At 48.4% G+C, this 15,509-nt stretch overlaps 1 protein-coding gene across 2 annotated transcripts in view; it reads right to left on the reverse strand.

Moving 5' to 3' along the window:
* The window catches only part of LOC146197888 (uncharacterized), a 278,363-nt gene that overhangs the window by 120,278 nt on the left and 142,576 nt on the right, over positions 1-15,509 (reverse strand). The gene's annotated exons all lie outside the window — the stretch shown is intronic.

The following is a 15,509-nucleotide window of genomic DNA, read 5'->3' on the forward strand; positions in this document are numbered from 1 at the left end:
TACAAGCGCGTCTCGTTTAATTATTTCGCTTTTTTTTTTTTTTTTTCGCCTAGGGATTCTCACGCAAGCAGGCGTGTCCCGTTGCTACGAAGCCGCGTCGTCAGAGGAGAACGAAGACGGCCCACTGTGCGAGAGGAAGGCTGCCTCTGCATCCCTCAGTAGCCGTACAAGCAGCGACGGTGCTGTCGCCGGCAGAAGCAGCGGTGGCGGCCGCGGACCATCCGGCGAGACGAAGCGTCGCGAGAGGAGGCGGCGACGGCCAATTTAATTAGACGCCCTCGCGAGAGCTGTGCTGCGACGGCCAGACACGGTCGCCCGCAGGACGAAGCCGAGAGCGCCCACTGCCGCCAGTAGCCGTGTTTCGTCGGCAGCTCGGCACGAGCTGTCACTGAGGCTACTGCTACTGTTCACAGTACAGCTTCACCTAGCAAAATATTTTGACAGCGTGCGCGCGCTCGAGCCCCCCATAACCTTGACCACCGTATGAGCGTGACCTCGTGGTACTCCGTGTGCCTAATTGCGTTGACCGTCAATGACGTTGTAGTAATCGGCATATTCGATTTTCCAGTCTCAGACAGCTTGCTGGCAGATTCGGGCTTCCGCTCTGACAGGAACAGAGAAGTGGCCACAAGATCTGAATGGATAGGCGCTGTCTGCGGACTCGCCACCGGAGCGGGGCTTCCCTATGTTTATGTCCCGCTCCGTCGCCGTCTGCCCAGCAGACGATGGGAAGTTAGAACCGTCGGGTCTCCTTGATGGAGGTCTTTAGCGGCGACACCGCGCACTTGTTCGTCTCATAACGTCCGTGTAGTACAGAAGAGAGACAGCAGAGGGGCGAATTAATTTGTGATTTTCAAGCACGGAGTAGCCCTGTTGCTCCGGTTCGGGCCGCGTAGGCACGCAGTGGAAAGTCTTTCCAAAATCATTTACAGAAAGCGTTATCTTCTACAGCGCCCCAGCGGTTCGCTTGCAATACTGTCAGGCCTGCGCACTGACAAAGTGGCGAAATAAGAATTTCCGGACGACGCGAGCAAGCAATCCGAGCTCGCGGATCTGTACACGCGTCCGAGTGCGTATTAACAGTGCATTTCAAGAAAAAGAAGCTTAGGTGCAAGATTCGAAAAGCTTCAAGGTTGCTTACAGAGACCTGCTACGCGGCTCATGTCAAGGCTTAACGCACGATATCGTCTGATGAACCCGACAAGTACTCATCATTGGCACAGAGTCTAACTCAATATGGTCTCAAGAACGGCGCTGGAAGCTGTTGTCTGACGGAGACAAGTTTCTTAGGCGACCCAGACACTCACTGCAAGAGGAATGAAAGACCTTGTTCGCTGCTTTGTGACAGGTGGGCGGAACTTTCGGGCTGCAAAATCGAATGCGGAACTCGAGTCAGCAACTATCCGAGAATGCCTGGAGTTGAAAATCGAATGTTCCCACATATGCCATATCAAGGCGAGCTTTTTCGTGTGGGTCGCTTCTTTTCAGCGATGAAACGGCGCAACACGTATTCGGTTTTCTTCTCCTCGCTTCAGCCAGCAAAGCATGTACATAGCTCGGCCACGCGCATTCGCGGAGGTGCTTTCTTTTTACTTTGTGAATAATATACACCCACACCGACAACGCAAAACATAGGTGAGAATGATTTTCCTTCTTTGAATTGCTATAAAATCCGAAAGCAGATCCGGTACCGCTCCCAAAGAAGCCATCTTCAACATTTTGCTCTTTTTTTTTAGAGAGAGACACAGGATCATAACTCCTCTGTTTTGCTCCCTTTTTATGCAGCATCATAGGCTTATTTTCAGTTTGATAAAAGAGTAAAAAAAAATCGAGGGGGGGGGGGGGGGGGTCAACGCAAGGAGCGAGACGTCAAAAAATCCGACAAAGTGAAAAAATAAAACAAGCGCTGCATCCACAACGTTCTAATTCACACAACAGCGACGTGACAGCCATTACTACGCGATTACCATAATGTCCCGAAAACTGGGGCAGCACTTGAAAACAGGCGCGCATTCGTCAATACTGCGGAGCCATCGTCATAGTGGAAGAATTGTAAAGCTAGCAGAAAAAAGGAGAACTCTTACTGCAAAAACAAAAGGAAAGCTTCCTCGCAGTTTATAGCAGCACCTATCTTACTGAAAAGGCATGCCCTGATCTACAGCGAGCCCTTGATTTAACACGCAATGCCTCCTCACCTCCTAAAATGATTTATCGATGTAAACCGCTCTGCCGCTCGTCCGCTCCAGAACAGAAAAACATCAGTCACGTATGTAAAAACGCTATGAATTAACTGCAATTCCCGAGAGTGGTTGCCTCTAAATAAAACGCCATTAGCGCGGGAAAGCTAGCGTCAAAGGTCTTCAGGCCACGGAGTTCCACTTTTAGCTCACGTACTTGGCCAGCCACCAGAAATTCATGTGCTCCGAAAACGTACGTCCATTGTCATCGTCCTTCCCGGCCTTTTCGAGAACCAGGACAGCTATAAGTTCTCAAGCGCACTCCTCAAAAACAAACACGGTGGCGTGCAAACTTTCCAACAAGGCTGTACATCACTCCCTAAGCGGGCCGACCAAAGAGCACTCAGGAATGGAGTAGGCCATCACGTTGTGACTACTGCTATTACGATGCGTCTTCAGAAAGAAAGAAAAGAAAAAAGCGGGGGGGGGGGGGGGGGGGGGGGGGGGGGTACAACGACGGGTGCGTGTCTCGAATAACGGCAGTCTTTGTGTCCACCGCACGCCGATTAAACGGAAGTTAAAAGGCGAAGCGCCGTCGTTATATTAATGCTGTGCCTGCTTTAAGCTTTCTCTTTCAACCTTTTGTCTCCAAGTAGCTCGTTATCTCGCTGCTTTCTATTCCTGCCGCTACAGAGCTATATACAATGTAGTGCTGGCCAACGCTTAGGAACGGACGTTTCCTTTCTTTCCGTGAGTGAAAGGGCTGGTTGGTGTGGAAGCATTCGGCCATGTAGATGCGAGACGACTTTGTACTTAGTTTTGTAGTGTCCGGTCATCAACTCCTTTTTGCCGCCTGCGCGCGCAACGCCCTCTTTTGATTTGTTGCGCTTTTACTTTTCGACAGTCACGCCCGTCCGGCACCCCCTGATGCGACCCGTCGTTTAGGCACGACGCGCCTTTTAATTTTCCAAATGGATCCTTGCTCTTCTTATCGGTCGAGAAGAACCGAGCTCCGAGGACGCAACCTCCCTCGCTCTCTCTTCCCGCCCATTCGGAAGGGCACAAACGAAGAAACAGCGAGGAGAGGTGAAGGGCGTTTCCGGAGTGCCGCCGCTTAAATTGGGCGCGAAAAAGAGATCCGGAGAAAGGGAGAACGAAAAAAAAAGAGGGGGGGGGGGGGGGGGGGGGGGTGGGGGGGGGGGGGGGGGACAGTGAATAAATGACATGTGACAAAGTGCGGCGAATCAGGCGACGGCGGCGCTGCCAAGGGATGAATCTAGAGGAGCGGCACCGACGGCGGCTTCAGCGTCAAGCCTTTCCAATGGCGGCTACCACTTCGTCGGAAAGGGTCGCCCCATTTTCCCCTGACCGTGCCGAGATGATCTTGTTTCGAGCAGCGCAGTCACCCCCCCCCCCTCCCCTCCCCCTCTCCTTCCTATACCACAGCCACCATTTAGATGAAGATGTCACTTCATTTGGCGTCATCATTTTATACAGCAGCGCGCGTTTCTCGTCGCTATTACGCATGCCCGCTCGTCAGATAACCCGTTCTCATTGTTGCCGGAAATTCGGAAATGGAAGGAGGTCGTCGCCGCTCACTTTCGATAATGTTCGCCGTAGTTCTGCGCCTAATATATGCGCGCTCCCGATCATGAAAGGAGCCCTGTCGCGTTATTTTTTGTCAACGATCGAGAGAAGCGGCGGTAGTCGGGAACGGGACGCTTGTTTCCTAGCGGTGATTTCAGCTTGTGGATGCGTTTAGCAATCTTCCTTCTTATAGGTAGTTGCGTGGCATTTAGCATCAAATCTTTCTCGTAGCCCTCGTGCAGTTTATATCGCTGTTTTGCTATGAAGAGCCGCCAGTTCGAGACAGACATTGTCTAGATTCGGTCGCAACGCAGACCTTGACCCCGTTGCACTATTAAACCAAATTTTGACCAAATTATACAGTCATAGATAAAAAGAAAATCGGAGCACAAAGGTCATTTTTTATACTTCCTTTCGTTATATCCCTGCACTGTGACCAGACGATAGTTGTGGTGAGCAAACGTCCAGACTTATAACCTGTATATAAACCTCGTTAACCACTGTGAACTGTGGTGGAGCATGCGGGGTAGTTCAGCACGGAACCTCTCCTGCACCGCCGAAATCAGAAGAAACAGAGGCAACCCCCCCCCCCCCCCCCCCTCCCTTCCCGCCACCGTATACGGATGGAGATGGCGCAAGCAGATGTTCCAACGCAGCCAATACCAGCAGCTCAACCGACTACCACACAGTCTTATCGGGAACCCTGGCACCTTTATGGCAAGCCTGGGAATTTTCCAAGTCCCGTCTGGCCTTTCCACACGCAAGTGAAGGAAAAGGCGGACGATAAATACGAAACCTGCGGAGAAAGGGGTACTCTAGATCATATAATCTGGCAATGCCTTGATTCCCCTGGCGCCAAGGAAAACATAAATAGTACACTCTAAGAAAAAAAGGTGTGATCTTACCCCTTTAGGGGGGTAAGTCCACTGACGCACTGGGGAGCCCCTTTGGGTGCAAAGTTACACCCTCGACAGGGGCTTAAGTGTGTCTGGTGTAAAGTTTACGCTACAACGAGGCTAACGTTATGCCATATGGTGAAGTGCAAGTATATGCTACTGGGGAGTAACGTTACCCTTTCTCAGAAGGACTAAAGGTTAGGCCATGAAAGTGCAAAAATATCCTCTAAAATCGGGTGCATGTTTGCTCCCAGCTGGAATAAGCTTATGCCTAATCATAAGGCGTAAACTTACCCTCACAGGGTCTGCATTTATGCCAGCGTAATGAGCTTACTACAGCACCCCATAAGTGCATCTTTGCACCCTATGAATGGGCGTAACTTTGCACTTTTACGTTCATATTTATGCTTTGTTTGGAAGGGTAATATTACCACCCAGAGGAATAAAATAAATTCATATTATAGTGTTTTTTACACCCATTTAAAATAATGTTCTTTTCCTTCGAAGGGTATGTTTGCGCCCTTCTAAATATAGTCTAGGCGCACACTGGTACGCTAGTAATTTGAAAACAACCGCACTTCGACTGATTGTGCACTTAGTCACAAGACATCGCCGCTATCGAAGCGATACGAGACATACATTTTCTTTATTTGCAACGCAAGCGACTCCGTTTGGCATATGTGTGGTAATGCTGCCTCCGCTGCAACATTAGACAGCCTTAACATACGCCCTATACAGAAGAAAAACGTTTGGTGAAAATATGTATGTCTTCGTCAGCCGGTCACAGACGCCCTCGCTTCCGCAATGTTGGTTTCTTCGTGCTAGAGCGACATATTTGTGACGGGCCATGTAGCCATTCAGGGTGCAGTTTGCACACCGATATTAGTACATGAGAACGGAAGGCAGGGTTTACTTTTTATTGCGTTTGAAAATGGCAGGATAACCGAGCAGTCTTTTGTCATCGTCGTGGTTGAATCCATACTCCGAGGGAACCTGTGTGAGAGAAAAACGAGAGAAAAATGAGATGTGGAGGGAATAGACACATTCACAATGTATACACATGCAAGCGATCGAAACACCTCGGCGACTAAACTGCGGCGGCGCGGCAAAAAAAAAAAAAAAAAAAAATGGAAGTGTGTTGGAACCGCATCGCGGCTGCAGATACAGCAAGCGCTTTCTCTTGCATGGAGAACATTTTTCCAGCACCGCACCCTTCTTGTGGCCGCCAAGCGAGGAACATCTGACGGGGCGGGTTACCGAAGATCGCTCCTATTTTTTCTGCACAAATTCTTTCGCAGTAGTGGTGCCGGCCTGTTTTCCAAGCAGTATATAGAGATATAGATCATAGAGATTGGGACCACTCGAACCTCGGACTTAACACTGTGCTCACTATTGCGATGCATGCTGATTAAACGAGTACCGGCTTAAACCCACAATAAGGGCAGCAAAAAGTTTGAAAAATGGAACTTACAAGCACCATGCGCCGGTTTACGTTGACCGCTGCCGCCGCACCTGCTGCTGTCGCCCATCATTGACATGCGTAATGGAGTCCGAAGCTGGTACATGGCGCCACCGCAGCAACCTTTCAAGTCCATAGTTGTTCTCAACGCTGGCCCAGCGAATCTGCTAACGTGATCTCTCCTCCGCTGCTGCTTTTGGGCAGCCCAAGACTGTTGCAGCACTAGAAGATGCGTACCTCTTGCTTTATCCGAGCTCCACGTCGTCGCTGATTGCATAGTCGTCGTGAACTGTGCCCTTAACAGAATTCTGCCGCGTCAGTTAATTTAAGATTACGTCTTTACAGGGGGTAGTTCCCTGTAGTGACAACGAAGGACTTTGCTCGCACATATCTATTTGTATGTTGAGTATGATACAAATATTTACAACTCAAGGGCAGTGCAGCCCATAGGCATAAGACTGAGACCACTCGATGCTTCCGCGTCCGAACAGGACATCGCTTCTGCTGGAATGACTCGTGATCCCACGGAGTCTTGAGAAGAGTATGTATTCAGAGCCACCATGTGCTCGCCGTCAAAAAGAGGCACGCATTTTGGGCTCCCTGGGACCTGTCATATTGTTCACAATGAAGTATTGTGTACCCCGCCTAGGCACTGTGGAAGCTACAGCCAAACTGGTTTCCGAAAGTCCGGCGAAAAATGACTTCATGCTGTGAAGAAAAGAGTTCCGGGGAGCAGCAGGTTCTTCTGATTGTTCCTTACCCCACCTCCATCATTGGCGCTTGAGATTCAGTGTCCAAAATTCTGATGTTCACTGAAAGGGCAAGCTTATCAGGACAAAAGAGCGTGCGTCACCTTTGCGCTGTGTCATACGGCGAGCGAAGGAATCAATGCCCAGTTTCCTGAATTCTCGGAACTAGAAAGGAGAAGTGACCACGTGCAAGTATCACAGGTTGTACGTGGCTCCGCAGCCTGCTAGCTGGTCTTTTGTAAGTTTTCCACTCAACTTATGCTCGAAGGCATCGTGTCGCACAATGCTGCTGCAAACACGTGTGTGCTGCATTGAAAAACGCGAAGTGCCTGGTGTGCGGCGTGGCGGAAAACATGCATGCGTCGTGTTTCATCACAAAAGCGCCGGAGAAGTGGCGATTGGAACCACCCGACAGCCTGGTGCAGCAAGTACGAAACACGCCGAAGCACTGCGAAAAAAAGGAACCCTGGTAAACTAAGAACAATAGAGCTAGCTCTTGGGGCAGTTTGTACACCTTAAAATTAAAAGAACCTGCTGAAATCGGAACGAATGAAAAAATTATGAATGATGACATGCAAAAATAACGTCTCCTGCAATATTAATACAGTGCAATACGACACCGTGTACGCATTCTGTTTTCTTCACTTTCCAAACTGATTAGCCTATTTTTGAAAATAAAAAAAAAAAATGAATGAAGAAGAGAGCATGTGTGTAGAACAGTAAGATCAAGCAAATGAAAACCTTGGTCGAGACAAGATGAGTTATTTACCGCATTCCGACGGCCCGTGGAAAAGTGCATTTATAGGAGAGACAGGCAGGTAGGTCGTTTGCAGAAACATAAAAACTCTCTAAAAGAGGAGACCCAGGAATATACAGGGCGTTGTACAATTGCCAGCGCAGCGCGCTGTAGAATGCTCCTCCAAACTAAACCGCAAAATCCTCGCAGCTAAAATTTCGCACAGAAATGGAATTTTGCCGTTGGTATTTTTAATAATAAAGTTGTTTGGCGTACTTGCCTGATTCGATCAGAAGTCGAATGTTCCCATAATATGCGGCGGCTGCGATGCAAGACAAGCCACTGCCTCAGCGATAGCACCGGCATTGCCGCCGCATACAATGGGAACATCCAACTTCTGATCGAATCAGGCAAGAACCATACCATCGACAAAATGTCATTTCTGCCCGAAATTTTGAGCTATATATATATATGGACCATATTACGCCACGCTTTCCGGCTATATATATATATATATATAATGGACCATATTACGCCACGCTTTCCGGTCTCCCACTATCTTCCTAAGATCACATAACTTCATCTGCAGCGCCTCGAGGATGCCATCCAACCATCGCGTTCGCTGCCTATCCCTTCTCCGGTGACCCTCAAATTTTCCCAACATCAAATCTTTCTCCAGCGACTCCTCTCTTCTCATCAGATGACCAAAGTAGCTGAGCTTTAACTTTAGAATTTGACCCTCCAATGAGCAGTCAGGGTTTATGGTCGACAATATCGACTGATTTGATCTCCTGGCCGTCCAAAGAACTTTCAAGAGTCTCCGCCAGCACCACAATTCAAACGCGTCAGTTCTTCGGCGGTCAGCCTTCTTCACAGTCCAACTCTCGCATCCATACATCACCACTGGAAAGACCATAGCACGAGTTATACGGATCTTGGTTGGCAGTGTAATGTCTCTGCTCTTTACAAGGCGGTCAAGGCTAGCCATGGCTCTCTTGCCCAGAAGCAGGCGTCTCCCAATTTCATGGCTGCAGTCTCTTTCCGGGGTAATCTTGGAGCCCAAGAAGAGAAAATCTGTCACAGCTTCCACTTCTTGTCCCTTGATGCTCCAGGACTTGATAGGGGCAGACTCCATGATCTTTGTCTTTTTAATGGTCAGTTTAAGCATATATATATATATATATATATATATATATATATTATACATACGTGTGTGTGTGTCCTGACATACTTTCCGCGGTACAGTAAATGAGGGTGAAGAAATCCTTATTTTCAGTGTAGCTGGTCGCATTCAACAAAAAACTAGTAGAAAGACTCAACTTTTGATGAAGTTTGTCCTCGAGTGTCACAGCTTTCAGCTGCCCACCAGCCTGCCTCTAGTTAACGCTATAAAATTAAATAATTTCAAGCCAGCATGACACCAAAGCTGTAGACGCGATAGCGCCTTTAACACGGCGTTTTCATTCCGCGAATTCTAGCCGTTAAGAGACGCAGAGTTTGGCAATGTGATTACCGCCTTTAGTTTGCTTTGTTTGGAGGAACGGAAGGTGCTCTATCTGCCTCACTTCTCGGTGAACGGCGAGCTTTAAAATGAAAGGCATAAAAACGGAGGTAGAGCCGCCCAAATCTTTAACTGGCGTGCGCATGACGACCTCCTTTTCTATGCTCCTGCGCCTTAATAAGGACAATACTTGCCAGATGATCAAGATTACGCAACAGCTTGGTGAGCTATTTCTTATACTTGACTTTTCGCAGGTTAGCTGCTCTGTAACACTCAGAATTACAGAAAGTACTGCCGTCACGAACGTCAGTTAAGATTTCGGCAGCTGTACATAGGTCGTTGGTTCCAATCTCTGTCGCAAACTAACCTTCAACATGACTAGTAGATGGATGCTAAATGTGACGCGAAAAGGGCATGACACCACCCTGAAAGCTGTATAAGGAATCGATTTTATCAAGATTTTAATATAAAACAGAGCATATATTTTTCCACGAGTTGCGAGTTTCGGCGACGACCATGGCAATGGCGATGCCTTGTCGGCCGAACGAGCTGTATGCGCTTCAGGTAAAATCAAATATGTGCATAATTTTGTTGCTGAACACAACCAACACCTCTTTCTCTCTTTTCTTTTAATCCACCTTCCTTCGAAGATTCTCAAGCTTCCCCTTACGGTGTGGTTCAGGATTCTACCAATTAGTGTGACAGATACTGTGCCTTTTCTTTCCTTGAAGCAGCTTAGGAAATACGTTTGCAGAACGGCCCGTGACAGTTCGCTATGCAGTCGGAGTGGCTCCACTATAAGCCTGAAACAGGCTGTGCACTGCCAGAGCATTACTCCCACAAGCAAAACAAAAGTATCTGCTGTTTCATTAGAATTTAGAAGCAGTTTTGCAGTCATTACGTCCCCCCATAGAAACCAGGACACACCTGCAGCTTGCAGTTCCTGACTGGGGAGAGTAAACATGGAGAGGGACACAAACGCTGCGAGAGAAAAACGGTGGCGAAGGTGGCACAAAAGGCGTCCCCTCTCTGAACGCGACGGTGCAGGAACGAGACATGATGGGACAGAATGCTGAACCAGCGCCCCATCGTGACATGTGCCCAAACTATTAACACTGCTGTCTAAGGGGCACGAACACACACACAAGCACACAAACACTGGTAGAGAGGGTAAGTAGGGTTGCAGTAGGGTGCAAGTTTTCTAAGAGGGGGTAAGTGAATAGGGACCTGCTTCCAGCAGGTGCAAAGTTACCCCCAAGGCCTTCTAAAGGGGGTAAAGGACCATGCTATGCCCTTTTTACCCCTTTCGCACACCCTTTTTTCTTAGAGTGTAGAGAAACCTGGGAACTGCTACTGCGGAGCGAGTCCCCCGCCAACCAGCAGCAAGCTACCCGCCTGGTGGCTGAAGCCGCGAAGAAACACTGTCGCTTCGCCAGTCTTTAGTCGCGGAGGCCCCGGGCTCCGTCCCATAGGCCTGCGTGCCGTGCGCGGAGAGTAGGGGGCCTCCTACATCGGTGGAAAAATAAAGTTCTTAACAACAACAACATCAACTTCGCAAGCCAAGTACCGAGGAAGCCTTCCCTCCCCGTTTTTTCGCTCTCCGAGTCAGTCCCTATATCTTGATGTCAGTATGTTTTATAGTGCGCGCGTCTGCCCTGTTATATAGTCCTGGCGCGCGGGCACGTGGCTGTCTGCTATGGCGAGAGCTGCGGACCGCGATGATTCCCCGGTGCTGTGCTCGCGGCGGGCTCCACACGGCGCCGATTCGAAATGAGTACAGAGCAACACATAGCCGACAGGAGCATAAAACAGCGCTGAACCGAAACGAATCAGCGGCCTCTGACCGCAGCCTGATATCACCATCTCGGCGCCTGCGACGCTTCCCTCCCGCCTGTCGAAAGTCGCCACCTCTGAGAAAATAGTGCGACCAATGGAGGTGAGGTAACAAACGATTCAAGCTTAACGATTCGGCTCTAAGGCTCTGCCCGCTTCGATGTTAAAGAACCGAACTGAAGCGTTTGTGGATGGCGTACGCCGTACGTGACACATAGCTCTATTTATTAATGACATTAGTTCTAATCTAGATGTCAACATACCAGTTGACGCATTGTTCTTGGATTTCGAGAAAGCTTTTGACAAACTTCCCCACAGACTGCTTCTACTTAAACTTTCACGTTTGGACCTTGACCCACTCATTCTCACTTGTATAGAAAACTTCCTCGCTAACTGAGAGCAGTTTGTGCATGCTAATGGACCTTCCTCACTTTTAAGCGCCCTCTACTCCGGTGTGCCACAGGGCACTGTACTCGGCCGTTTGCTTTTCCTAATTTATGTGAATGGCCTGCCTACTGGTGTAACTTCTAATATTGCGACATGCGTAATCTAGCGACCTATCGCGAACCGCAACGATGCCGAACCGTTACAAAAAACGACTTGAATTACACTGAATCCCGGTGCGGCAAATGGCTCATGTCTCTAAACACAAATAAGACGTCATTAATTACATTCCACCGCAGACAGTCCTTTCTTTCACCTATGTACTATATATTTGGCTCTAAAATTTCCGTAGCTGACTCTTATAAATATCTGGATGTAACCATTGCCCATTACCTCGATTGGTCTACTCACGTCTCTAATGTTACTTAAGACACCAATCGCACGCTTGTTTTTTACACCGTAACTTGCGACTTGCGCCTCCTTCTGTAAAATTGCTGACCTATTTAATGCTCGTGCGTCCCAAACTGCAATACGCACGCGTAGTTTGGGACCCTCACCAGACTAACCTTTCCCTCACCCTCGAATCCATCCAAAATCGCGCAGCAAGGTTCATTCATACAGACTACTCATATCATTCAAGTGTTACTGATCTGAAGACAAAATCTAACCTTCTTTCTCTTTAATCACTTCGCAAAATAGCCCGACTGTGTCTTTTTTTCATAAACTTTACCATTCATCACTTCGAAACAGTGCCATCATGCCTACTCACTGCGTATCCCATCGACTTAATCACAATAAAGTAGTATACCTGCCATCCGCAAATACCACTGGACATCTAATTGCTATTTTCATTCAGACAGCACTAGACTGGAATCGCCTTCTTACCGACGCAGTTCTTCGCGCTCATCCAGCACACTTCATAGCATTCATTGAAAGACTCGCCAATGAATTGTAACAGCCCACCCCTCATGTAATATCCCAACAGGTGCATTTCAGGCGAAATAAATAAATAAAAGGAACCCACAGGGGGTACCACTATAAAAAAAAAAAAATCATATCGTTATTCGCATCGAAGCCGAGCTTGTCATTTCAGGCCAGAAAGCGGTTTTGGAGAAGTAACAAAATACTCTGCGGGATCTGCTCCCGGGATTCCGGCGCGTTTCCCAATCGGCGCAGGTTAATTGCGGGTCGTTGAGCGGCATTCCTCCCTCCGGCGTTTGCCGGAGGCAGAGCGCACTCTGACCGGACAGGCCGCACGCTGGTCGTCAAGCTGCGGGGGAGGGGACACAGTGGCAAAATTGGGTAGCGCTGACCAAGCCCCAGATGTGCCTGTTTGCGCCTGCACACCAACACCGCCCACTGGCGAAAGTTGCAGCAGGAGCCAAATGGCTCCCACGACTGGCCATTGACGCCACCTGGGTGCCATCGCGAGTCCCGTCTCAACTTTGGAGCCGAGGCAGCCCGTCTCTATATACAGCGCTATTTCGCAACCCTGAAGACGACCACCGGTGGGTATAGATGTGCGCGCACTATGTCTAAAAATGTGCTCAGGACGCGGGAAGAAGGCGCTCGACGACAGGCATTTTTCGGCCTGGAAACGCTCGCGCATGACCGCTGCGAAACAGGAACAGCTTATTTCGTCGGCGTTATGCGCATGAACGCCGTGAAGGTGAGGAAATGGATACGTCGATGCTGTAGAAGCCCAGATTGCGACGGCACAAGTGAGTACAAGACCAGGTGATCTATGGAGAACCTTCAATTCCTTTGCTGTTCTGTAGTTTTACTTCACGCAAGCTCTTTAGGTAAGGTGCTTCTGAAGCCATATTGAAAGCGACTGGAAAAAGAGCTTGTCTACGGCAGTCTTCGCGAGCCTCATGTGATGTCATAATTGTGAAGTCGGAAAAATCGTTCAGCCGCGAGAAACCGAAATCAAAACCGTAGGACAAAAGAAATTGATCGAATATTTGAGGGGACACCCCCAAGGTGGAGTAAATTTGTAATAAGGGAGTAATTACTCATTGGCATTCACCTAAGTGCAGCCAACAGCTTATGTACTTTACCTTGGGGGTTTCCCCTAAAATATTCGATCAACACTGTTCACACTTGGAGTTATAGATCAATTCGCGCTCTCGCCCTACCGTCTGATCTGCTGACCTTCCTGGTTAGCTCAGTCGGTAGAGCGACAGCCCCGGAAAGGCGGTGGTGCCAGGTTCGATTCCCGGATCAGGACGAATTTTTCTTTAACTACGAAGTTTCTGAGGAAGCTGTATAGCTTTCCTTTGTAGCCGTATGGCTGCACTTAGGTGGATGTCAATGAGTAATTACTCCCTTATGACAAAAGAAATCCAATGAACGACTAAATTTCCATAGTAAGCGAATTTCACGCGATGACCATCTTTATTGATGTCTTTAGTGCAACTGCAAGGCAGAAATACACAGAGAAAAATTAAGTGTTTGTGCCTATTTAGGTACACACGCGCAGCGTGATATTTGCGGGAAGGCTGGCCCGCGGCCGAACACATTTTTGAACAGGCTTATACCGTCTCTCCAACTATTGAACCGCCCTCTATATTAGATACAGCAGTGTGTAAAAGAAAAAAAAAAAAAAAAAAAAAAACAAAGAAAAGTTTACGAAAAAATTTCTCGAGAACCAGAGCATTAAGGACATGACCAGGCATCCGGAATGGCAAAAATGAAAATAAAAACACTCTCCAAGACAACGACCACATTTCCTGAAGTTAAACAGGATCGACCAGTGCGATTCGAATCAAGCAAGGCCCGTGTTTTTAGCTAAGACAACGTTTGCCCGCACCCATGCGCACCTAAACAAACAGCCCGTTCCGGAAACGGAAGCGAAAAGAAGCGCGTCGAACTTGCATCCATCTGTCGCGCTTTTATATACATTCCGCACATCAAAACTAATACCGAAAGTGCGAAGAATTCGCCCCGCAGCACAAAACATGGAGACGCTGCAGTTTTTACAGCTAGTCGAAGCAGATGGTACAGAAGTGGGCGTCTTTCCTGTCTAGAATTTTTTAAAACAGCGACCAGAAACAACCTGTGTGGGAGGCACGTAAGGCTTGCGGTGTCACATGCAGTGTGTGTTCCACGGTGGACAAACGCAGATCCGCGCACCGGTCATCCATTTAAGCTGTTCTCCACGATACAGGCGCCAAGCAAGAAACAGCGCGCATCATCAATAAGCCGTCGGAACGATGGTACACACAATTCAACGAGGAGGTGACTCTGACAAAAAAAGAAAGAAGACCCGGCCCCCGGGCCACAAGAAAGCGAAGGAAACGTCGGAAAACAGAAGCGGCTTAACGTCTACTCGCCAAGCGAATAAAAGAAGAGGGAACACGAAACAGACAAATGTTATTGTATAGGCTGCATGCTGTAAACTTCTGCCATTTAAGCCTTTCGCGAGCAATAAGCAAATAACATCGCTGTCGAGGGACGGAAATGACGAAATGTCAAAGCGCCAGCATTGCATGACGTACTTAACCACAGGTGTCGTGGCGTACTCCATTGGGAAAAGTTGACATTCTTTCGGACGATGAAGCCTTGTTTACATGTCAAACACGCGATCAGAAGCATTAAAGTTACTTACAAAAAATGATCAATCCGAATTACAAAATAACAGATATACTAACTCGCTGCATCGGTCCCTGAATTCGTGAAGTCAAAGAGCGCAGGAAGAGGACCCAAGCAGGCAGACACTCTGTACGCTGCATCTCGCGGCTAAGCCTTCAACGACGGCCCACTCGACTCGATACCAGTGACGGTTAGTTTCGCTCACCCGAGCAAATTACCGCTTCGTGCCCCGAACTCCTCTGTTAAAATAAATGTTTTTACTACTACTACTCGAAACCGTGGTATGGCAGCGAGTAGGATGGCAAACGAATTACTGGGGCGCTATGTTGTAACGGTTCGGCAGCTCAACAGCGTGAGTGCGAATATAGACTTGTTTTCGTTGTTCCTACTCACGCTCCCTTCTTTCCACAGAAAACTGCACCACGTTCACAGCTTTGTAAACGATGTTCGAACGTACCCCATAGATGGTAAAAACAAAAGAAATCGCGGGAATCAAACAATTTAAGTAGTCGAGTGTTCGTACGCGTTGGTGACAGAAGAGCAGTCTGAGCGCGGAGATTCCGCAAACACTGCGAAGCGGCTCCTTACAATTC

The sequence above is a fragment of the Amblyomma maculatum genome, chromosome 2 (genome assembly GCF_055883805.1).
Source record: "Amblyomma maculatum isolate TAMU_Amacu chromosome 2, ASM5588380v1, whole genome shotgun sequence".
Lineage (NCBI taxonomy): Eukaryota > Metazoa > Arthropoda > Arachnida > Ixodida > Ixodidae > Amblyomma > Amblyomma maculatum.